Source organism: Delphinus delphis, chromosome 11 (genome assembly GCF_949987515.2).
Source record: "Delphinus delphis chromosome 11, mDelDel1.2, whole genome shotgun sequence".
Classification (NCBI taxonomy): Eukaryota; Metazoa; Chordata; class Mammalia; order Artiodactyla; family Delphinidae; genus Delphinus; species Delphinus delphis.
In genome coordinates, this window is record NC_082693.1 from 46,268,767 (window position 1) to 46,294,592 (window position 25,826).

General features: G+C 37.5%; 1 long non-coding RNA gene across 1 annotated transcript in view; it reads left to right on the forward strand.

Annotated features, from left to right (window-relative positions):
* Positions 1-25,826, forward strand: part of LOC132433839 (uncharacterized) — a 52,521-nt gene that overhangs the window by 17,572 nt on the left and 9,123 nt on the right. Inside the window, exon 3 of the long non-coding RNA XR_009521218.1 lies at positions 2,142-2,235. This is a non-coding gene — a long non-coding RNA (uncharacterized lncRNA). The remainder of the gene's footprint in view (positions 1-2,141; positions 2,236-25,826) is intronic.

Sequence of the window (25,826 nt, forward strand, 5' to 3'; positions counted from 1 at the left end):
ATCAGTCAGACTTCATTGAAGGTCTGCATCCCCAAAGCTGCACATAATCTGAGGTGTGTGTACCTGGCTGAATGTCTAAATGAGTGACTGTTAGAAGCTTTGCATTTCTGGTTGCAAATATTTCCCTGGAGCAGAATGTGCTCCTTGCAGATGAGTGCCCTTATGTGGTCCTCCCCTCTGCCTCCTTGATCATATTCTCCCATTGGAACACATTTATTTTCTCCTATTTGGAAGAAGGAAGTCAAGGAGAAGGCTAGTTTTCATTAACTGAAAAGGAATTTGGGGCTTATTTCATCCTGTAGGATAATCTGATGCCGCCCAACAGAGGGATATAGGGTGACATTCAAGTTATCATGAAACAAGTCAATATCAGAGATAAGACAACAGAGACTTTATAATGGGCCTTTTCCATTTGTTTCTCTCTTTCTTATTCTATATCAATGAGAACCCAAATAGCCTATAAAAAATCCACCTGTTATTGGTATTCTTCCTGGTACAATTTCAGATTCCTCATCAAGATTCTCAGAGGATACCAGTTTAGGTTTTAGACACTAACAGCCTCACTGTCACATTTCTAAGCAGAAAGTCTTTATGGGACAAAAAACCTTTAGAACATGGGTAATTAAAAGGCTGAGGAATCTTGGGCAGTACAGTGGTCTTATGGAAAACTGTATTGCTATTAATACTTTAAGAAGTGTCTTGAGATTATCATCTGCTGTCATAGGGGGAGAAGTATGGCCTTTGAGAATCTTATCCAAAATATTTGGAAAATGACATTAACGGTGAATGCAAATAGAATCATAAGATTGCTTTATGTTGCAATTCTCCCTCATCCTTAGAATCAGTTTGAGGATAATTTCGCATTGGTAGACAACTGCTTCCCACATGTGAATTAAGGTTAAATTTTACCAGTGATGTCATTGATGTGGAATAAAAAGTGTTGTGATTTTTAGTGATGGATATTCCACCACAGCTGTGAACAATGTGTTCCATAAAGACTGGTATAAGTCTCCCAGGAGCCCTGTTAAAACCTTACCCATGCAACTCTTTTAGCAACATAATAATGATTAAAAATGGATGCAAAAGTCATTTACCCACAAGGTCAGCATTTTATGTATTTCCTAGTTAATAAGTAAGAAAAAAGGTTCCAATATTATTATACACATGATATATTAGGCTAAAGTCCAGCACATACTTTATTATTAAGCAAGTGTGCAAATTAAAATAAGAGGGTGATCAAATACAGTAAGAGTGACTTTCTGGTTTGAAATAAAAGTATAAGCACACAGTGACTTTGAACTTTAAATATTTGAAGAAAAATAGCCTGGGTCAAAGGTAGAACTAGATTTTTTTTTTCTTTAAAAGCTCTAAGACTGCCTGCTCTTATTTTGGTTGGATTAAAGCAGATCTTTAGCATTACCGTAACCTGGGTCAGAGCCAGCCTGGGGTTGGATGGCTATGTGCCCAGCAGACCCACTCTGCGGGAACTGCCACGGTGGCCCTCTCCACAGGTGTCCTCCACGGAGCACAGTTCTCTCCTTGTGGGGTCTCAATGATTCACCACCGAATTTTCATTGAAGAAAGAGAGTTTCTCAAAATGGGAAAAGGAAAACAACACCCAGCAACCAAAAACAGGCAACTGTATTTAGCATAGAGAAAGTGAATTATTCCTTTTATGTGCTGTCCTTCACCTGTATGTCCAGATCGGATGTGACGTGACTCAGAGCAGATTGCAGCCTTTGCCCAAGACGTCTCTCTGTCTGGGTCCTACTTGGCCACATTTTCAGAAGGACTATTTATTTGAGTCATTTCAAAAATAAAGACTCCTGGGTTGGGGTTGTCTGGGGGTGATGGTTATCCAGGATGGTTGAAGGCTCAAGAGTGACTGTGAATAATGCGTTTGCCATCTGTGTTCCGAGCTCATGTATTCACGAGTTCGGAGAATGCACGAATTATTTCTAGATGATTTATCGCAGTATCTCCTGATCTAGCCAAGTGCCTAGCACCTAGCACATTTTATGTACTCAGAAGAATGTGTGTGTGTGTTGAAATGAATAAAAGGAAAACGAAGAAACTTAAAGTGGGAAAATGAAAATGATGCTAAGTATCAGGTCTAAAAGGTAGTATGTGGCCATTTTCAGGGAACTACCCAGAACTCTGACCCGGAAGAACGAGGCTGTTGAACACAGGACAGATCAGTGTGGGTGTTCAGGACGAAGACATGAACTTTGCAGGGTAAGGATATTGGTTGCCTTTCTCAAATGTCCTCATAGTGTGGGAACAAGGCTGGCCTGGCAGTTTCCGGAAACCTTTCATGACAGCACACACACCCCAGCGGACACATCTCCTCCTCTGGTAGGTCCCATCCAGGAATACTTGCCTCCCTGAACAGTGCCTTCTGTCCTTGTGGCATCCCCTCCTCCTGCTTTCCCGGCCAGAGAGTACATAAATCTTAAGAGCACCATGGATTGGCCTCTAGGCCTGAAAGACATAGAATGGTTTCCAAAGACGCTTAATTTGCAATCAGGAAGTAGCTCAGACATCCAACTATTTTGGCTTAATTAAGAAAAAAGATCTTTGACAGCTACAAGTGGAAAGTTCTTGGGACGGGACAACCTTTAATAGCCCCAGACTTGGCAACTTTCAAAAGAAATGCTGCCAGTTCTGATTTTAAAACGAACGCTATATTTCTGCAACATTTAAACAATTGGTTGATTGAGTGAAACTGTCTCCCCAATGTAATTTGACGACATGTAGATGAACAGACGTTTGATTAATTCATCTTCCAATCACTTGTCAAGATGTTGCAAAAGTGGGCTGATTTCTGTTTCACACAGCTGAGATTTATGATATCATTAAAGAACTAAGGTTCAGTGACTTTAAATTATGCTTGAATTATGACTTAATGTCTTACATTAATAACGGTGGGATATGAAGATTTTCTTTAAAACTTAGTGTGACTTTTTTGGCTTTTAGTGACATTTATCAAGGATAAGTAGGTGCTGAGTGCTCAAATGCACTTTAACCATGCTTTTATCTTATGCTTAGAAAACTACAATAGCCTCTTTGTTTTGCATTTTATGATGCTAATCTCTTTCATCCAGTCTATCCTATACTGTTAAGGAGATGTCCTTAAATATTATTTAATAGTATAATTTTCCTCCTCAAAAACTTCAACACTATATATGTGTACAAATCTCATTATAACCAATCTAAGTGAACATATGGAAAATAATAAAAGTATCGACAGATATACATGAAGGTGATGAATATGGAATGTTTGGTTGCATTTTAGAAATTCTTGTTCCTTATCTGTGTTTTCTTATTTTCTGCAATGAGTACATCTTGCCTATGTAAAACTTTTTAAAATTCCCTTTCATATTTTTAAAGTTTCAATAATTCCCATTTCCTTGATTAAAAAAAGAAACAGGAAAGGGACAAAAAGTGAAAAGCATATAGGAAGAATATAGAAATAATCCAGATGTATTAGTAATCACTATCAATATAAGTAAACTAAACTCTCCAGTTAAAAAACAAATGTCATTCTCCAAAGAAGACATACAGATGGCCAAGAAGCACATGAAAAGCTGCTCAACATCATTAATCATTAGAGAAATGCAAATCAAAACTACAATGAGGTATCACCTCACACCGGTCAGAATGGCCATCATCAAAAAATCTACAAACAATAAATGCTGGAGAGGGTGTGGAGAAAAGGGACTCCTCCCACACTGTTGGTGGGAATGTAAACCGGTATAACCATTATGGAGAACAGTATGGAGGTTCCTTAGAAAACTAAATATAAAACTACCATAAGATCCAGCAATCCCACTACTGGGCATATATCTGGAGAAAAGCAATTTGAAAAGATACATGCATCCCAATGTTCATAGCAGCACTATTTACAATAGCCAAGACATGGAAGCAACCTAAATGTCCATCAACAGAGGAGTAGATAAAGACGATGTGGTACATATATACAATGGAATATTACTCAGCCATAAAATAGAACAAAATAATGCCATCTGCAGCAACATGGATGAACCTACAGATTGTCATAGTGAGTGAAGTAAGTCAGGCAGAGAAAGACAAATATCATAAGCTATCGCTTTTATGTAGAATCTAAAAAAAATGGTACAAATGAACTTATTTACAAAGCAGAAATAGAGTCACAGATGTAGAAAACAAACTTACAGTTACTGGGGGGAAAAAGGGGGAGAGGGATAAATAGGGAGATTTGGCTTGACATATACACACTTCTATATATGAAATAGATAACTAACAAGGACCGACTGTGTAGCACAGGCAACTCTACTCAATACTCTGTAATAACCTATATGGGGAAAGAATCTAAAAAAGAGTGGATATATGTATATGTATAACTGATTCACTTTGCTGTACATCTGAAACTAACACAACATTGTAAATCAACTATACTCCAAGAAAAATTTTTTTTAAAAATCAAAAAAAAAGTCAGATTGAATTTTTTTAAAATAAATTTATTTATTTTTGGCTGCGTCGGGTATCTGTTGCTGTGCGCAGGCTTCCTGTAGTTGCTGAGAGCGGGGGCTACTGTTTGTTGCGGTGTGTGGCTTCTTATTGCAGTGGCTTCTCTTGTTGCAGAGCACAGGCTCTATGGGCTCTAGGCATGCAGGCTTCAGTAGTTGTGGCACATGGGCTCAGTAGTTGTGGCTCACGGGCTCTAGAGCGCAGGCTCAGTAGTTGTGGTGCACAGGCTTAGTTGCTCTGTGGCATGTGGGATCTTCCTGGACCAGGGCTTGAACCCACATCTCCCACACTGGCAGGTGGATTCCCAACCACTGCGCCACCAGGGAAGCCCCAGGTTGAATTTTAAAACAAAAAAATTCCAGCTATATTCTTCTCATAGGATATATACTTAAAACTTTTGGATAAAATTTTAAAATCAAAGGACAGAAAAAGTTTATCGTTCAGTGGTAAACAAAACAAAGTTGGTATGGTTATTTTATTATCATAAAAAGTAAACTTTAAGTCAAGAGGCATTCCTAGGGATGAAGACTTTAAGTCAATCCTAAGATATAATAGTTCTCTTTTATATGCACCTAATAATGTAGTCTCAGATTGTACTAGGGGATCTTATAATACATCTCTCAGTAACTTATAGATCAAGCAAACAAAAACATCAGCAAGGAAATAGAAGATTTGAAAAGTATGATTAACAAGTTTGATCTATTTAACATTATCAGAGAACATTGTACTCTATAACTGAAAAAAAATTTTTTTTCAAGCATACCAGGAACCTTATGAAAACTGACTACATTCTAAAGCATAAAAGTACTCTCAACAAACGTCAAAAGATCGGTATCATATAGCTTATATTTCTTAAACACAATCCAGTGAACTTAGAAATTGATAACAAGTTTGAATCTAAGTTTCAAACTCTTAAAACACATAAAACACTTAAAAACACAATTTCAAAGAACTCATAGATTTAAAAAAACCTAATTAAAATTATAAGTAGAAGTAAATGGTAACAAAAATATTATATAGTAAAACTTTTGGTAGAAACTAAAGTAAACTTTGGAATGAGTTTTATCTCCTTAAATACTTTCATCAGAAGTAGGCTCAAAATTAATGAGCTAGATTGTTTATCCAATAATACAATGTTGGTTTAATAGTAGAAATTATTTAATATAATTTACTATATTAACAGATTAAAGGAGAAAAAGTAATTATATTAATAAAACCAGTTAAAAACAAGTTTGACAGAATTCAGCATTCATTCATGATAAAATGCCTTAGCAAGCTTGGAATAAAATTGAACTTTCTTAACCTGAAAAAGGTCTTACACAAAAGTGTACAGTAAGTGTCATACTCAACGTGAAGTGTAAGAAGCATTCTTTTTATAACCCAGAACAAGCCAAAGAGGCCTACTGTCATTGCTTCTAACCAATATGAAATCAATGAGAGAGTTTTGCAAGTTTATTTGATACTGAAATAAAAACACGAACTCAATTCTATATCCATGTACCTACAACAATCATGAAATGTAATTAAAATAAAACAGAAAAATACGTTTTTTCTGGTATCCCCCAAATCAACAACAATTGCTAATCACCGCCACCAAAAAAACCTGTCAAAATATGCATGCCTTTTGTGGAGAAAATTATAACATTTTGTTGTATGATATTAATAAGACCTAAACAGATACATATATACTATGTTCTCAGGCCTTACATTATGAAAAAGTGAATTCTCTCAAATTTTACCTAAAAATTTAAAGTAATTCTAACTTGGTTTTCATGGACTTGAATAAAGTAATTCTGAAATGTATATGGAAGAGCAGAGATGATCAATGTGGTGTTACTTGCTCAGCCAGATGTTGGGACAGTGTGTGTTGTCATAGAAAAAGACAGTTAGACCAATAGGAACAAATAAAGAAACTGGACAGATCCCTTTCTATTTGGAATTTGAATTTTAGAAGAACAGGCATTGTAAATCAATAGGAAAAGGAAGAACAATGTAATAAATGATGCTGGGAACAGTGATAATCCCTGTGGAAAAAATAAAATTGGAGTGCTAGCTCATCTCACACACAAAAATTTTAATTCCAGGTGGATTAAATGAAATGCAATATTTAAAACAAATACTTTGAGAAGACAATATAACAGAGTATCTTTATATTCTGGTGTTTGGGTATGGAAGTGTCTCTTAAGATATTTAACGTTACTTTAAATTAAGTACTTCTTTCTAGCAAAAGATAACCATAAATTAAAGAGAGTAAAAGATAAGCCAAGGGCTGGGACAAAATATTTCCAATATATGTCACTAAAAAATTATTACTAACTAGTATGTATAAAGAACTCCTATGGCTCAAAAAGGCAAAAGGAAAACTCAACAAAAACTAATAGAAAAGTTGGCAAAAGAGATGAATAAACATTTCACAGATGAGGAAACAGGAAAAGCTCATAAGCATATGAAAAGATGATAAACATCATTAGTAATTAAATCAAATTCAATTTGGTATATTTACATGTTAAACCATAATGAGGTATTTCTTTTTTTTTTTTCAGTTTGCTAGTATTTTGTTGGTAATTTTTTTAAATTTTAAAAATTTAATTTAATTTATTTTTTTTATACAGCAGGTTCTTATTAGTCATCAGTTTTATACACATCAGTGTATACATGTCAATCCCAATCACCCAATTCAGCACACCACCATCCCCACTGCCCCGCGGCTTTTCCTGCTTGGCGTCCATACGTTTGTTCTCTACATCTGTGTCTCAATTTCTGCCCTGCAAACCAGTTCATCTGTACCACTTTTCTCGTTTCCACAAAAATGCGTTAATATACGATATTTGTTTTTCTCTTTCTGACTTATTTCACTCTGTATGACAGTCTCTAGATCCATCCACTTCTCAACAAATGACCCAATTTCGTTCCTTTTTATGGCTGAGTAATATTCCATTGTATATATGTACCACATCTTCTTTATCCATTCGTCTGTCGATGGGCATTTAGGTTGCTTCCATGACCTTGCTATTGTAAATAGTGCTGCAATGAACACTGAGTGCATGTGCCTTTTTGAATTATGGTTTTCTCTGGGTATATGCCCAGTAGTGGGATTGCTGGGTCATATGGTAATTCTATTTTACCATACTGTTCTCCATAGTGGCTGTATCAATTGACATTCCCACCAACAGTGCAAGAGGGTTCCCTTTTCTCCACACCCCCTCCAGCATTTGTTGTTTGTAGATTTTCTGATGATGCCCATTCTAACCAGTGTGAGGTGATACCTCATCACAATGAGGTATTTCATATGCATCAAATTGGCAAAGATTTTAAAAGTCAGAAAATACCAAGTATTTACAAGGATATAGAATACGAGTTGGCAAACTTTTTCTGCAAAGGGTGGAAGGTAAATATTTCAGACTTTGCAGGCAAGGAGTTCTCTTGTAAGGACTCAACTTTGCCATTGTATCACAAAAGCAATTGTAGACAATATGTAACCAATTGGTGGCTGTTTCCAATAAACTTTATTTACAAATAAAAAAAACCCCCAAAACCCAGCAGGCTTGCTTTGCCTTATGGGCTGTAGATTGCTGATCCTTGATGTAAAGGAAAGAGAAATCACATGGGAGTGTAAATTTGTATAAACCTTTTGTAATTATCTACCAGAAGAATCATGCACAGTCCACTCCTACATACATTACTGTAGAGGAACTCCAGCACGTGTACACCAGTGGCCTGTGCAAAAATGTTCATAACAGGATGTTCATGACAGCAAAATGCTAGAATCATCTCAAATGTGTATCACCAATAACACGGAGATGAAGTTTTAAATATTCATAGAAAGAAATACTATATAACAGAGAATATGGATGAACCATGGCTAAAGGCGGTAACAGGGATGCATGTCAAAAACATAGTGCTGAGAAAAAAGGTCACTGAGGAGTAAAAGAGGCAACACTAAAAATATACATATTTTTAGAATGTCATGCTAGGTGGCAAAACTAAATTGAGAAGCCATAGAATGATTAATATAGAATGCAGGACTATGTTCCCTTCTTGCAGGCGGGACAGAATGTAATCTGGGAAGGTCACACAAGGGTTTCTAAGGTACCGGTGCTGTTCTCCTCCTTAATGCAGTTGGTAGATCCTTGGGGGTATCTTTCATTTTATTCTTTAAATACTAAATATATATTTTATGTTCCTTTATCTATGTGATATTTTCTGATAATATATCAATTCAATGACAGTGTGTGATCAAGGCAATTAGATTTTTTAATTTATTTTTTATTGAGGTAACATTGCTTTATAATGTTATATAAGTTTCATGTATACAACATTGTATTTCTACTTCTATATACTCTACAGTGTGCTTATCCCCCCAAATTTAGTTTCCATACATTATCATAAAGTTGATCCTTTTTGACCCATTTCACCTTCCCCTCCGCCTCTTCCCCACTGGTAACCACTACTCTGTTCTTTGTATCTACATGTTTGTTTTTGTTTGGTTTGTTCATTTACTTTGTTTTTTTTTTATATTCCACATATGAGTGAAATCATACAATATTTGTCTTTCTCCATCTGACTTATTTCACTTAGCATGATAACCTCAAGGTCCATCCATGTTGTCAAAAGTGTCAGAATTCCATCTTTTTCATGGCTGAGTAGTATTCCATTGTGTTTATATTCCACCTCTTCTTTATCCATTCATCCATGAACTGGCACTTAGGTTGTTTCCATATCTTTCTGTTGTGAATAAATGCCTCAATGAACAGAGGAATGAATATATCTTTTGGTATTAGTGTTTTTGTATTCTTTGGATAAATACCCAGAAGTGGGATAGCTGGATAATATGGTAGTTCTATTCTTAATTTTTTGAGCAATCTCTGTACTATTTTCCATAGTGGCTGCACTAATTTATATTCCCACATCCTGGCCAACACATTATTTCTTGCCTTTTTGATAATAGCCATTCTAACAGGTGTAGGTGGTATCTTATTGTGGTTTTGATTTGCATTTCCCTACTAATTAGTGATGTTGGACATCTTTTCATGTGCCTGTTGGTCTCTGTGTTATCTTTGGAAAAATATCTATTCAGCTCCACTGCCCATTTTTTAATCAGGTTGTTTGTTTTTCTGTTGTTGAGTTGTATCAAGTTAACTAATGTTTTAGAACAATTACTCTGGTACAGGTATTCAGTACTAACCAGAGGGATGTAAAGAAGTATTAGGCAGACGAGTTAAGAGATTGTTAGAGTACTCCATGCATAAGGAGCCTTGGTCATGTAATTTGAGAGAAAGAAGTAAATTCAAGAAACTTTTAAGATACAGATGTAAAGATCTTGGGTAGAGGTGGGAAGCTTGGGAAGCATAGGTAAGGCTAGCAAACTTTTTTTGTTGTTGATGTTGTTTACATCATTTATATTTTCTGAGCGCTTGTTGAAGATGTTAAGAAAATGAGGAAAAAAATTAATGAAGAACTTTTGAGTGATCTAACCAAGTAATTTTGCCCCAGAAGAGCCTACATGAAATGTTTACTGGAACAAACACAAAACAGGAAAAACAAAACAAATATTTATTGTAAAAATTCCCAAGAAAAGTTGAACAGCATTTATTTTGACGTAGTGATGAAAGAATAACTCATAGTAATATTATTTAATGAATAATGACCGAACAGTTGGCACCATATAAATAGTAGCTACTTTGAACAGGAAAAGGTAGGAAGAAATGTGATCAACTTACCCGTGGTGGTGAAGAGTGTGAGTTCAAACCCTGAGTGATCTTTGGCAACGTTTTTAATGTTTTTACAACTCAGTTTCCAATCTGTAAAATGGGTGTAATGATATCTATTTCAGATAATTTTTGTGGGACTTGACGTAGTGTTTTCATGTGCTTACTACATTGCATAGCACATGAGAAAAACTTGGTAAATGACAGACAACAGAAATATAATGATATAAAACATAGGAGACATTGTGTCTTTTAAAGAAGTATCTGGTAAGTTTTTTTTCCTAACATTATCTTGACCTGTTTATATCAATAATAATGTTTTTACAAGTGGAACCATCAGCTGCCTGGCTTTGCTGCTTTGCTGGTGTTGCTCTTTTCCTCCAACACTTTGAAAAAACGTGGGATGATACAACTGGATTTATTTTAACTCATACTTTGATACAGTTACTTTTCTCTCAATGACTTTGGAAAGGGCAAATTCACAGAATAAGTGTAGCTGTGATTTCACAAAAGTATCTCACACTTCTGTGCTTTGGAGTGTATCCTTAGAGAAAAAAGTTGAACATACCCGTCTCACTCCTAGCCATCTGCAAGAGAGAAATGGGTAAAAGCTGGGCTTACGTGCATTGAAATTCTGAGTTCTGAGCTTCTCATTTCTGTGGGAAACTCAGTTATAATAAAAAAAAGTAGAGTGGGTAAAAGGAAGGAAGGTGAGAGCCCTTGCAGGAAGGACAACGGTCACTGTTTGGAGTGAATGATTTACATTAACTGCCTATACAACTCAAATTCCACTGATAATAGTTGAATTTCCTGCTGTTTTTTTTATTGGGTACATTCAACCTTTAATGGCTCAAAACTTTTTTTTTCTCATTTAATAGTAAGAGCAATAAAGTCATATCTTAACTACATGAAAGCGGATTACTTTAGGATTTTAAAAATATGCATTGCCTTGGGAGAAAAACACACAACCTTCAAGGTGAAATGTGAAATATCGCCTTTCAATTATTAATTATATTTTATGGAGATACTATTTCAATCTTACTTGACTTTTGAATTAGACTGTTTAACGCTTGGGGCCATATACAGCTACTATAAGAAATTAACTTCAGAGATACTTTAAAGAAAATAAAGAGAAAGAAAATGGAAACTTGGCTTCTTTATGAAAACCTGAAAACTCTTTCTAGTAATTTTCTCAGGTTGATCAAGCAGGTAGTCTGTTAATTGTCATATTTGTGATATTTTAATAGTAAGTTACTAATCACCAAAACAGTGCCTTATTTGGAAGTGGTTTTGGTATATTTTACATAAGAGTAAAAGTTAGATTTTCCTAAAGATGTAGCTGGTCTTTGCAACTGGGGAGGTGGGTCGGGGGGAGAAGTAGGTTTGTCACTTCTAACTATAATTTGTTTTCATTCACTTGTTCTTCTTACGTAGGTTTTAATATGTCAATTTAAGTAAATAATGAAAAAAGAAAAGATCAAATAAATACACAGGGAATATCAGAGATATTCTTGACCAGGAACTCATTCATTAGAAAAATTTAGTAATAGTATTTCACAACTTCCTTTACAACTAACTAGGACAAATAAGTAGTGACCAAAGCACCGTTTACATAGATTAAAAGCATGGATACATTCAATCATAGCAATTAAAAACATTTTTCAGTCTGTTAAAATCCAAAGTAAATTCTTGTAACTTGTTAAAAAAATAAATGATCTGAACGAATGTTTTGCTTCTGGAGAGTTGTGTAGACAGGAGCCAATCTCGATGTCAGTTTGGTAGTGTATGCATCATCATCAAAGTGAAGCCACTGGTTACAGTGCCCACAGCGCTCTCTGATGGGTGACACAAGATACGATAAGCCACGGACTGAATTGGAATCTCTGTTTGCTCAGGCCGTTGGCTGTCTCTCAATGATGAAGGATGGAGGTATATGACTGGCAGGAAAACCCAAGAGTGTGTTAGTAAATAAAGTGAAAAACGAGGGCTAGGCTCAGTCTTATTAACTCCACAGCAATAAGAACACATGGCAGAGTGTAAACTTTATTCCACAAGATTGAGAAATGATTATAATGGCCAGTACCCTTCAGTGCTTGTGATACACTAGACACTTGACTAAGAACTTCACATACCTTATGCCATCTCTTGATTCTCGATCCTGCTGACAACACTGCGTAGTAATTACTGTTGTTATCACCATGTTAGAAGGAGGAAGCTGAGGCCAAGGAAAGCTAAATAAATTGGATCAAAGTCACAAGCTAAATAAATAAATGAACTAGGTTTTGAACTTAGGTCTCTGATTCCAGAGCCCATATTTTAAACCCCTTACTGTGGTTCTGAAGTAAGGTAAGACTAAGTGACTCCCACTGTAGGAGATTCTACTGTGAGACCAGGATTAAGTGTTTGATTTGAGGATCTAGTAATAATACCTATGCCTTCTGCGTGACCAATGATAAATATGAAAGATCTGATAAGATATATTGGTTGTTATCTATCATAAAAAGTCTACAAATAATAAATGCTAGAGAGGGTGTGGAGAAAAGGGAACCTTTGTACACTGTTGGTAAGAATGTAAATTGATACAGTCACTATGGCAAACAGTATGGAGTTTCTTAAAAAACTAAAAATAGAACTACCGTATGATCCAGCAATCCCATTTCTGGGTATACATCTGGAAAAGAAGAAAGCTCTAATTCGAAAAGATATGTGCACTCCAATGTTCATAGCAGCACTATTTACAATAGTCAAGACATAGAAATAACCCAAATGCCCATCAACAGATGACTGGTTTGAGATGTATACACACACACACACACACACACAGAGGAATGTTACTGAGGAATATTACTCAGCTATAAAAACAATGAAACATTGCCATTTGCAGCAACATGGATGGACCTAGAGATTATCATACCAAGTGAAGTAAGTCAGAGAAAGACAAATATGTTATCACTTATATGTGGAATCTAAAAAATAATACAAATGAATCTGTATGTGCAAAACAGAAACAGACTCATAGACATGGAAAACAAACTTATGGCTACCAAAGGGGAAAGAGAGGGATGGATAAGTTAGGAATCTGAGGTTAGCAGATACAAACTACTATACATAAAATACATAAGCAACAAGGATTTACTGTATAACACAGGAAACTATATTCAGTATCTTGTAATAACCTATAATGGAAAATAATCTGAAAAAGATATATATAACTGAATCACTTTGCTGTACACCTGAAACTAACACAATATTGTAAATCAATTATGTTTCAATAAAAAAGCAATAGATCATTGAAACAAATGCAAAAAAGAAAACCCCGCGAATAAGTATTGCCTGTTATAATTTAGGTAAGCTGAAGAAAGCATTCTTTGAAAGTTCCATCTGTTTACTAGACACTTGCTTATGAACATCTGTCAAATTTCCAAGTGCCTATGGAGGGTCAGCAAGGATATAAGAATAAAGATGTCCCCAAAGAGTTCGTTTGGGGGAGGCTCTGAAATCAATGTGGCAAAGTGCACTAGGTTAATTATTGCAGCCATTTAAGATAACTTAAAGTCTATATAGTATCACAAAGAAAAATGATGAGAATATTAATGGCATAGGCAGAATATAAGTTGCACATACATTATTATTATGGCTGTATTTTAAAAGACACTCTTAAAAAACCCAGAAATATACTAAATGCTAATTACTTACTATTTTTTTCTCTAATTATGAGTCTTAAATAATATAAATTATTGTCATAATAGAAAAGAATGAATAAATAGGAAACCAAAACAGGAAAGTAAGAATGTATTTGAAAGAGACATTCAGGGCTTGGGATCCATGGGGTTTCTTGACCTGTGGCTGTGGCCGATGATGAAGCAGAAGGAGCTGAGGATGATGATTCCTAGCTTTTCTGAAGAGTGGAATGCACTCTTCAAGATAAGAGGAGCAGGTTGAGAGGAAGATAATTGAGTTCAGTTTAGACATTGTAGAGTGTTGCAATTAACCCGAATACCGAATGCAGAAGAAAGAGGAGGAGATGTGGGGGGAAGAAAATTTGTTAAGTTTTTGTTAAGTTTATTATATGCTGACTATCCACCAGACAACTGGTAATTTTATACCAGTGTTTGGAACAGAGGTTAGGAGTAGCGATTATCATAGGGGAGCTGGGGCTTCCCTGGTGGTGCAGTGGTTGAGAGTCTGCCTGCCGATGCAGGGGACACGGGTTCGTGCCCCGGTCCGGGAAGATCCCACATGCCGCGGAGTGGCTGGGCCTGTGAGCCACGGCTGCTGAGCCTGCGTGTCCGGAGCCTGTGCTCCGCAACGGGAGAGGCCACAACAGTGAGAGGGCCGCGTACCGCAAAAAAACAAAACAAACAAACAAAAAAAACAACATCATGGGGGAGCTACCGATGCATAATGACTGCAATTCTGAGAGTGTATGAAATTGTCCAGGAAAAGATCCCAGAGAGAGAACAGAGCCAAAGAAAGAACCTTGAGAAACTCAGATGGGAGTAACGGAGCAGCTGAGACTGTGGGCGTGGAGTCTGTTTCAGAGGCTGGTACTACGTGTCTTCTGTGAGTTACTGAGGGCATTAGGAATGGACTCAGGCACTGAAAGTAAAAAGTATTTAGGTGTAAATCTGAGTTAAAGAGGTGATTAAGAAAGGAAATGAGGGTAACTTCCAGGTAACTCCAGGTTTGAATGACTGAATGAATGGTGGTGTCACCAACTGATTAATGGAATGAAGAGGATTAGCAGATTTAGTGAAAATTCATGGATCTAGATTTTGAGTCTCAAATGTCTATGGTATATCTGAGAAGAAACAGCCAGTCAGCAGGGAGATCTGATTGGAGCTCATGAGTAAGGTCAGGGCCAGTGTGGAGATGGTGGTTGAAAACCCTGGCAGTGGGTGTTGTATCCCAGAAAGAATAGGTCAGACAGCATCCAATGCTGCAGAGACGATCAGGACAAAATATGAGAGGGAGCCACTGACTTGGCTGTGGGAGGGTCATTGGTACTTTGGTCAGGGTATAGGATCCAAAGTGCTGTTGCACTGGGTTGAGTAGTGAATGTGGAGGACGGAATGACAACAGCGAAGACAGCCCACCCTCTCAAGAATGTTGGTACATATAAGGTGCCGAGTCTTTTAGACTCAGGAAAAGATGCACCGCATGTTTTTAGAATGTAGAAAATGAACCAGAGAGGAAAGAATGGTTGAAAATACTTCAATATGGAGATGATGGATAAAGTAAGTCCTAGAGAAGGTCTCAGGGGGTCAACTGGAAGTAGAGTTGCCATGGAAAGAATAGGGATACCTACTGCTCTGAGAAGCCCACCATGAAGTGCTTTGCAAACACACATTAAAGCAATAATTCTTTTTTGTTGTTGTTGTTGTTGTTGTTTGTGTTTTTTGTGGAGTTTTTTTGCGGTACGCAGGCCTCTCACTGTTGTGGCCTCTCCCGTTGCGGAGCACAGGCTCCGGACGCGCAGGCTCAGTGGCCATGGCTCACGGGCCCAGCCACTCCGCGGCGTGTGGGATCCTCCCGGACTGGGGCACGAACCCGCGTCCCCTGCATCGGCAGGCGGACTCTCAACCACTGCGCCACCAGGGAAGCCCTGAAGCAATAATTCTTGCCCTCTCTCTCCATGCCAACCTAAATCTATGTTACAACTAGACTGTCATTGTTCCAGAAAACTAATTAGCAATCTTCAAATTAATAAGTCCCGACCACTCTTCAGCCTTGAGCTAGCTATTGGGGTTACCCAAGTAAGAGCAGCTCCATTATTAATCAACTCCTGAAATGTGGATCATCTGCCCTTTTGACTTTGAAATCACAATTTATTTCCTCTCCATCCTTTGGCAGTGGAGACTCTTACTTTTGAGATGCCATTAGACCCCCAACATAAATAGTCCATGGAGCTTATATGTTAAGTCAGAGCACTCCAAATTTGGTAAAAATTCATCGAGCTGCTTTTTTTTTTTTTTTTTTTTTTTTTTTTTTTTTGTGATACGCGGGCCTCTCACTGCTGTGGCCTCTCCCGTTGCGGAGCACAGGCTCCGGACGCGCAGGCTCAGCGGCCATGGCTCACGGGCCCAGCCGCTCCGCGGCATGTGGGATCTTCCCGGACCGGGGCCCGAACCCGTGTCCCCTGCATCGGCAGGCGGACTCTCAACCACTGCGCCACCAGGGAAGCCCCTATCGAGCTGCTTTTTTGTTTTAATTCACGAGGCAGAAAATGAGAAAAAATTAAGCATACATTACATATTTTGCATATATTGCGTCAAACCGTCATTTCCAGAATGAAGGAAAAAAACGAAGATCTGAAGGGATGAAGTAACTTAGTAACTTGTGGTGACAGAACAGGAGCTGCAGGTGAGGCTTCCTGCCTTGAATTCTGATGCTTCATCCTGTGGCATACAGGTAGAACTTTCCATTATTAAACACGGGGATGCTTTTTCCCACTTTCACTTCTTTTTCTTTAAAAGTACATTCATACTTTATTGTATTTGCCCTCAAAGAGTAGGCTCATCCTCTTATTCCTGCAGATGATCTAATCTGGGTCTGTTTGAGAGTTCTGCTACTTACATACGTGACAGAATTGGGCTGTCACATAAATAAAACGGTGTTTCCTTTGGCCTCAACTGCTGTAATTGGCTTATTTTGTAATTATCCCCTTTGCCAAGAGAATTGGTTTGAAGGACTTCTTCAGCTTTCACATTTGCATGGTATGATGTACCATGTCCTGAGTAGTACATGAGTAATAAAAAATAAAAACGGAAACAAGCAAACCTGTCTTAGAACTGGTATGTTATTGGCCCCTGAATTTGGTTGTTTCTGGTTTTATAGATTTAAATGTAAAACATATGAAAAGATTCTTTTGAAATTCAACCTTTAAGCTTTTCTGAGAAGAGGAGGTTCTGCATGTGTCAATTGAATTAAACATGACGTGGGATTCCCAGAGTGGAAATCTGAGCTCTTCAGACAGTGTTAGGTGGTTGGACTGAAGGGACAAATAAATCAGAGATTTGGAAAGCTTATAGGTCTTATCAAATCTTATTTACACTCTGGAGGGTGACAGCATGTAAAACAAATTAAGATGTGTCATTATTGGTATCTAAATCCCATGGTAGTTTTTCAGCTCTTCTGTGGCAATAATCCTACTTATTTAGTTTGGGTTGATGCCATCTTATTTCAGAATTGGAAGTTCTTTTGTCTTCCATGGATTTCTGTCTTTCATTTGAATGATATTTTTGATGGTAGAGCCGGAGCACAGCTAAACAAAACAAAGCAATCCCCACTGGTGACTATGTTACATTTAAGGGTATTCCTTCAAAGACAAGACATAAATAAAGTGCATCAATTAGGAGTAGGTTGGTCTAACTTTAACAATTTTGTGGGCAGGAACAGGCTTAAATTATAGCTCAGCAGTTGGGGAAACCCTTCTTAGTCTAAGAAGCTGAAGTCAGTAACTTGGAAGTGACACTAGAGTGTTAGAAGCACAGTGTGTGACATGTGTTCCTTATTTGAAGCGGTAATCACTATAGTGCATACGCTTCAGCATTTCAAGGTTTGAAAATTGTCATAGCAGTATTTTGTTCATGTCTACACTAGGTGATTTCATTTTTCTTGGATTTTAAAAGCCTTGCATGAATCTCTTCCTAAATTTATAAAAAGCAGAAAAATATAAATAGAAACTAACAGTCCCATATTAAACCTACAGTGTAGAGATAACCACTATAACAATTTGGGTCCTCTTTTCTCCTTGATTAAAGAAAGTTATTAATAATAATAAAATAATAATAATATTAAAAGCAACAATAATTATAACAACAGGTAACATTTACTGAGGATTATGAACCGATAACTTCGTAGTTTATTTTGCGTTTATTACATGAGGAAATTTATATAAAGTACACAGAGTAGCGCTTTATAAACATTCTACGTGCTTTATATAATTTTCTTCATTTGATCCTCACAAAGATATTATGGGATAGGTAGGTTAGTGTCCAGCGTACAGGGGACTGAAATACAGAGAGGTTAAGCAACTTGCCTAAGAGCACACAGAGTAAAGTGGTGGGGCGTTTGAATACAGATTCAAACAGTCTAACCCCGGAGTCTGAACATTTAACTATCACCCTCTGCTGCTTCATAAACATGCTCATTTATATTTAATTTAAATCATTCTTTAGAAATAATGTAACATTTTGCTTTTTCTACAGACTTATAATCATAAGGATTTCCTATGTTAATAATTCTTCATAAACATAATTTAGTCACCTAAGACATCATTATATGACTATCTTATTATATGTAATTGTTCCCTTTAAGTGAGGCATTTGGATTGTTTGTAGATTTTTCATATTATAAACAATGCAATGATGAAGTTATTTTTCCATAGATCTTAGCATTTCTGATCCTTTTCTTGGGATAGATTTCTAGAAGTAGAACTATTGCTCTGAAGACATTTTAAGGTCACACTTTTCCAAATTATGATGAGTACAAGTCAATTTTGAAAAAAACCCCACGTCTACAAGTAAACTCCAAATCTTCTTTAAGAGTTAATTAATGGGAGTGCCTACATTTTAGAAGCTTTTATGACGTGATGAGAGAAGGCAGGGGGCTAAGCAATGGGGAAGCCATTCTCTTAACTCAAGCCTGACCTTTGCTCATTAATAAGCCATGGCCTTATCTCTGTATGTGACCCCTGGAGCTAATCCACCTGCGGATTGCCCATTGATTTTGAATAAGCTGTGTTTTCAGAACAGCTTTTTAAGGGGGACACAGCAAGAAGAGAAATGGGGCCAAAGATTGCAAAGCATGTACAAATGCTTAGTTGTTTTTAATCACAATTCTTTGTAAGACAAATATAAAAATCAAATTCTGTTCTAAAATAATATTCAGCATGAATATGAGAATTTCAAGATCATTATGAAATAAAAGCAGGATGAGTCTTCTGCAAACATCTTTATTCCCAGAGCAGAAGCCAGAACCAGTGAAGTGAGTTGATCTCAAGCGGTGGTCCCGTGATTCAGTAGCTGAAATGCGGTAGCTTCCTTTGGTAACCCGCCTGCTCTTCACTATTTTCTTGTTCAGTGCTTCACTTCTGTCTTTAATCCTGGCCTAATCAATCCTATCTCCAAATCTCAATCTTATTTACTCACCACGCTGTTCTCTTCTTGCCCCTGGTAGTTTCTCTTAAATTTTTTTTTTTTTAATCATGCTATCTATCTATCCTACCCTGGACTCCAAAAGAAAACCATGTACTTGGCTTTATGTTTTTATATACATGTATACATTTGCATATACACACGTACACGTGTGTGTATGTGTGTATATATACATACACACACATGAACATGTACACACACACACTTATATTTGGGGATATTTTAATTATATATTGTCTTCATTAACCAATAAGCTTGACCCCTAGGTGAAAATGTAAATCATTATTCAATGTCCCCTCTTTATTCTTTGTCTTTGTTCAGTGTTTTCTTACTGTCCTCTGTCCCAGGGTAGGTTTACCCACCTGGCCCAAACTTGTCATGACTATTTTCTGAAAAATGACAGCTGAGTAATTGAATGAGCAAACGCAAGCTAAACGAAAGGGCATGTTCCTGGCTCTAGTAAACTGACAAATGAAAGCAAGAGGATTAAATACAATATGATTACAACGAGAACACGTAAATATGTAATTGCATTTAGGGCTGGCTAGGAGATTAAGTTCTTGCAGTTATACCTCGCCTTAAATAACGTACAAATGCCCCTTTTCCAATGCTCCCACAGGGAAGGTAGAACTGTGTATAATGTTACCTATTATGAAGGATCTATTGGTGCTTCATTCAGAGGCGAAGCTTTAAATTCTTGACTTTCAAGGAACACTGCATAAAGAGCTCCCCCTCGGTGAGCCTCTAGGCACTAAAGAGCAGTGGCTCCCATTTGGCTGCACATTTGAACCACCTGAGGAGATTTATAAACATGCCTTGGGGCCTGGGAATTTATATTTTCCAAAAGTTCTCCAACTGATTTTGTTGCTCAGCTAGGTTTGAGGACTCCTGTTGAAGTGGTTGCTTGGAGATGAGCTGAGTTGGTTTCTGTGCCTTCAGTGGGTATTCAGTAGGAGGCTAACAGTTACTGAGCGTGAAAGCTGTGCCCATAACCCTGACCTTTTATAGCTGAGGACGTTTGTCTAGGTTTGTGAGTGGCAGAGGCTGAGTTCAAAATAAGACTGAGCACTCATTCTTATGGACCCTCTCAACGAAAGGTTGATGAAGGCACACAGAAAGGTAATGAACAGGCTCAAGTTAAAGATTTGCTCTTTAACTCTCACATCTTAATCAAACTCTTTCTTCACCGTTAAATAGAAATAATATCTTTGTAGGCTATTTTTTACTTAACTTTGTTCTAAAATAATTTTATCCTTAGAGAAGATTTGCAAAGCGAGTACAGAGACTCCCTATACACCCTTCACCCAGCTTCCTCTAATGTCAGCAGCTTATGTAATGTAATACCCAACATAAACATTTTATGGAACCGTGGTATAGTTATCAAAACTAGGAAATTGACGTTTTGGTTTCCCCAGTTTTTCCACTAATGTCTTATTTTGTTCCACGGTCCAGTCCACGATACCACATTGCCTTTAGTCATCATTGCTCCTCCACTGTGTGACAGATTCTCGGGCTTTCCTTGTCTTTTGTGACTTTGACACTTTTAAAAACTAGGGGTCAACTCTTTTTAAATTATAAACTGTTTCGTTTTCCCTTCTCTGCTTTACTTTTCTCCATGTGTAAAACTTTCGAATGAACTATACAACTTACTTACTTGTTTGGTTTATTATCTCCCTCCCTCTACTAGAATGCAAGTTTCATAAAAGCAGGGATTTCTCTCATTGTTATATCCAAACACCCAAAAGAGTGACCGGCTCATGGTCGGAACTCAATAAACTTTCACTGAATGGAAGAATAAAAAAAAAAAAAAAACCCAAACAAACAAAAAACAGAGAAAGAAAAACTGGTGGTCAGGTGTTTTTTAGAATGTCCCTTCATTTTGGGTTTATCTGATTTTTTTTTTTATGATTAGACCAATGTTACGAATTTGGGGGAAGTATACCACAGATGTGATACAGCCCTTCTTGTTGCATTGCAATAGGGCTTTTATAAGATTTCTGACAGTGGAATCCATGTGTTCCCTCCCAGTGGAGACATTTAAGCAAAAGCTAGATGATTGTTTGCAATGCTGAAGGAATCCCTGTATTATACAAGATCTTCAAGACCTCTTTCAACTCTAAAAGTTGAAAACTAATAAGTGAACAAATAAAAAGTCACACATACAAGACGAATATGAGATTTGGGTAGAGCTCAAAGAATAGAAACAATCAACTTTCCAAATAGCAACCTCCGCTGTAGAGAGTACTAGGGTTCTCCTACATGGGGGCTGAATTTAGAATATCTCCATTACACTGAGGACTTTTCCCAACATTACAGCCCAGAAGAGGCATCTGTAAGTGAGTGTTTGCTCTGGGTAATTGAAGCCACTGGGTTGCTCTTGTGGTTTTCCTCTGTGTTACAAAAAATTAAATTGATGTGTAGTTAATTAGAAAGCAATCTAATTTGAAAGAAAGCAGTGACCTGACTCTAACTATGACTCTGTGGTTTGGATATGTTAAGTAACCTATTTTGCCTTAATTTCTCTAACTGTGAATTATAATCATTCCTGACATGGATTGACTTATACTGGACTTAGAACATATGTCCAGAAATACAATGCCTACGCTTGGCAAAATGGGATGTAACATGGTTAACTCAGAAGAGTTAATACTTTATTTCAACATATGCCTAGTAAAGGTGCTTCATTACAGTATGTAGTTTAAAAATGAAGACGTCAAAAAAACTAGAGAAGTGGAGGCACAACTGTCACATTGCAAATGTTCTGTTGGAACGCTGACTGCAAATTTTGGAAAGACTGTGGTACCACGGAGGATGCTCTTGGAAATCAGAATGCCTGGTTTAGTGCCAAGGCTGCAGCTACCTTACCACATGTATGACCCCCAACAAATCATTTAATCTCACCATTTGGCTTCTTCTTCTGTTCTATTAGAGAATCAGACGTGATTTTTAAGACTCTAGTTTCTAATTTCTGTAGCTCTTTGATTTTGGGGGGGGACTTCATCCTTCATAGCTATAAAGCCATTGATTCTGTATTGCTAATACACTGTAAGTATATTGTGCTGATATTCCTTTGAAAATTCAGGAAACGCTTGGGTATACATTTTTGCAGCTTGGAAAAAAACTTGTCAATGTCTCACAGTGCTTAATCATTTCTTTGAAAAATGGATACATTTTTGTTTTTGTATTTCTTAACCAGATAAAACCACTGCTTCAATCCCCAAGGAGAGAATAGCTTTGTTATGAGATCTGAATATTTGAAATAGAAAATTACATCATAAATGAATACATATACAATTTAATGAATAAACTGTCTATCTACTCAAGATGTTCCAAGTTATTTTACTGGCGTGAAAACTGTAAAGTGTTTGGAAAAACAGTTTCATTGTGATAAGTATAATCAACACATTTCCTGTACTCTAGTTGCAGACCTGTTCATAAACAACATTAAAAGAAAAATAGAGTGACATAATGTCTGGGAAAGAATTCTCTAATAGAAACAGACTCAAGTTCAGGGGTTGTGGTTTTGCAAGTACACAATTCCTTCTGGGAGGCCCTCTTGACAGATTGGCCCGGATCAGAAAAGGAGTGTCATTTAGCTTCGCACAAAGGTGGTTCACATCAGTGTGGTCTGGCTCATTCTGTCATCCTTGCTGACCAAAGAGGGAGGAGCAAATTACCCAGACTCCGAACTATACTGCAAATGTCCTAGCTCCTTCCTGGAATTTTTGCCAGCTCTGACTAACCCTTTAACGTCCAAGATGAGATTACTTTTGAGGGACCTTCATGACACCTTCAGTGAATTATACTGAGAGGCAAATGGAGCTTTGGGATGGGCCTGATGTGTCATGAATAAGCACCCGTCACTTCAATTAACTTCTAGCCTGGGATCAATCCCGACCTGAAAGTTCATTGTTTTTCCAAGTAACAGGGAATCAAGCTCTTTATTAATGATTTTCTATAATGGTTTATAACGAACCCTGTTCAAATAAACATGTAGACTGCTTTGGTAAACAGAGTCAGAATATTTACAATCGACATAGAAAAATCACACACTTTTGAACAATGTCCCTAAAGCCTGTCAGCACACTGACAATATGGATACTGCACTTTATACTTTGTTTTGCGGTAAATGTTTAACAGCTGGCTCTCTGGAGAAAAGCTGTGATTTTTGTAATGTTCTACCATGTCCATGGTGTCAGGATTCCCACCGTGGCCAATCGCAGACTCTCAGGGTTCCTGTACGTGGAACTGAGGAGAGAGGTGCGCAGTCAGCTCTCAGGAGCTGAGATGAGCAAGCTCTGGCAACAGCACTGATTATACCCAGGATGTGAATGAAGAAAGAGGAAGACCAGGTGGCAAACTCAGGACCACAGAGTCATAAACACACAGAGAAATGCCTGCTTCCTAGGTTCAGTCAGGCAAACCCAGCAATTTCACAGACATGCCTGTCTACTTTGGAACATTAAGAACAACCTTCTGCACAAAAGTAGATTAGGACTGAGATGTCATCCCTTTTTGCTAAGGTTTTTTACTACTGTTTTCAAAATTGGATCCCTAAGAATTGTGGAATTTTGATGCAAAAATGTGTGTGTAAGTAAAGAGCCCCTAAAACTACTCTTCTGACATTTGACGGGAAAAGACTCTGCAGATAAACTTGATGGATGGTGACTTAATAGTCTTATTTATGAGCGTATTCATTTAAGTGTTTTATGATGTTTGCTATAATCAAAACACATATAAGCCTCACACCTCTTTTGAATGCTGGGATTCCTTAAATGTCTGCTTAAAATCTCTCTTTCTCAGGCTAAGGACTTTTTTTTCCTCCTGTGTGGGAGGGAATGATCATTTAAATGTCAGCTTCACAAATCTTTTGAACACTTTCTCTTTTTCTCCCGTCTCCTTCCCTCTTTTCCTCTCTCTCTCTCCTTTCTGTTCTCCCTCTCTCCTCCCCGACAACCCTCTCCCTAACCTCTTTTCAGGAAGAATGAGGAGAATCAATCCAGAAAATGAATTATAATTGAAATACAAATACAGGAAATTCCAGGCTTAAGCTTCACGTGGCAGAGTTAACTTGGCCATCAGTGGGTTGCATTTTATATTTTTCGGATGCACGGACTACCTTAGGATAAGGTAACCAGATGTCCTGCATTAGGGAAGACAGTGTCTTAGGTTTCAGCTTTTTTTTTTTTTTTCTCTTGACAATGTTTCTGCTCAGAAATTTCTAACAGGCCCATTCTGCTGAGTGGCTCATTTTGATTCCAGAAATGCTAAAAGCCTCCCTGACCAAAATTGTCTTTTGGAGTCCTTGAAAGTGGGCATTTGATCTGGGAGAGCTCCAGTAGAGCTCCAGAGCAGCAGAGAACTGAATTGTTCTATAGTAGGATCTCTTCCTCTCATGAATAGAGGACCACTTCTTACCTTCCAGCAGAGGATACAGCCCCATAATAACGGGCCAGGAATGTTTTCTTAGAGGAGGGAAGTAAATAAAGATTCTTTGCTTGAACAGTGACAGGGCAAATAGCGACGGGAGGCCAGAGAAGAGGAAGGCTAGACACAGGAGGAAGAAATTACCTAAAGGAGGGGTAAAGGAAAGAGGAAGAGCAAGGGGCTACCTGGGAACATTTAGCATTTCTGACTCACCCTTCGTTCTCAGAAACCTCTGCCCTGTTCCCCAGTCTTCCTATTCTTCACCCTCCCCCATTTAAAAAACTGATTTGCTTTTGCTGCTCTGTTTAAATTTGCTAATCTATAGGGCATTTATTTCTCTAATTTCCACAAAGAAGGGAAAAGTCTATCCACCTGACTCGACTCACTCTTTATTCTCTGATGGTGCTTATTGGCTGATTTTACACACCCTTCCTAAGATAGATTTCTTCACCTAGAACATGACTTGCCTGGCCACGAGCATGCATCCCACAGCTGTGCTAGGAGTCTCTATATCTGAAATCACAACTAAAATATATGGTGATTTGACAAAATTGTAATGAGGTTCCACCTCACACCGGTCAGAATGACCATCACTAAAAAGTCTACAAATAACAAATGCTGGAGAGGGTGCGGAGAAAGGGAACCCTCCTACACTGTTGGTGGGAATGTAAATTGGTGCAGCCACTCTGGAAAACAGTATGAAGGCTCCTCAGAAAACTAAAAATAGAGCTGCCATATGATCCAGCACTCCTGGGCGTATACCTGGACAAAGCTATAATTCAAAAAGATGCATGCACCCCTGTGTTCATAGCAGCACTATTCACAAGTAGCCAAGACATGGAAACCACCTAAATGTCCATCGACAGAGGAATGGATAAAGAAGATGTGGTACATATATACAATGGAATACTACTCAGCCATAAAAAGGAACAAAATAATGCCATTTGCAGCAACATGGATGCAACTAGAGATTATCATACTAAGTGAAGTCAGAAAAAGACAAATACCATATGATATCACTTAT